The sequence below is a fragment of the Diabrotica undecimpunctata genome, chromosome 4 (assembly GCF_040954645.1).
Source record: "Diabrotica undecimpunctata isolate CICGRU chromosome 4, icDiaUnde3, whole genome shotgun sequence".
Taxonomy (NCBI): domain Eukaryota; kingdom Metazoa; phylum Arthropoda; class Insecta; order Coleoptera; family Chrysomelidae; genus Diabrotica; species Diabrotica undecimpunctata.
Genome location: NC_092806.1, coordinates 32,014,984 through 32,015,899, shown reverse-complemented (window position 1 = coordinate 32,015,899; position 916 = coordinate 32,014,984).

Genomic DNA, 916 nt, shown 5'->3' with positions numbered 1-916 from the left:
TTATACTTTGTTTCGATAAAATCCCGTACAGTAGACGTCATAGTGTAAACCACGAGTATTAATAAATAAACAATTTTATAACTCTGTTTAATGAGCGAATATAGACGCTATGGTTTATATTTTTTAGTGTTTGTGTTTAATTTAATCGATACATAGCCCAGTCTGGTAAAAAAAAGGTCGAAACATTTTTCGCAGATATCTGAAGTTTTTAAGACATAGGTGGTGGTTACTAGATGACCAATAGATGAAAATTATTCTTTTTTTTATCTTGCGTTTTTTTTTAAACAATAATTTATGGTGACAATTTGATTTTTTTCTATAAGTTTCTTCCCTTATATTTTACATAAACAATATTTATATCATTTTTTTATATCAAGAATATCTTTATGTTCCCGTTTTTTAAATTAAAATTGATAAATAATTTACGGAGATATTTGCAAAAAACAGTTTTTTTGCACTAATTTATAAATTTTATTATTTTTATTAATACATTTGAACATCGACGAATTACCGTCTTTTAAATTTGTGCTAAATTTCCCCCCGATCGGTCAGACAGTTTAAAAGTTATTTAATTTGTTTATCCCTGAGGCTAAATATTTAAACTATTGAACTTGCTCTATTAATGATGCTAGACACATTTAGAAAATTTAGTAGGATTTTTTAAGACTTATACTATCTCAGAAGTAAAATGCATATTGTGTTTTCATCGATATTATTTATAAAATAAACGTTTGAAAAAGAGGTATGTTTTTTACTTATAAACAATTGTAGTAACTTCTATGTTTTTTAAACTACAGACTTGTACGTACAACCATTGGATAGCTGGTAAAAAAAAACCTATGACCAATAGGAATGAAATTAGGGACTATTTTTAAAAAAATCATATCTCCATTGTTAATAAACATTAAGAAGTGAA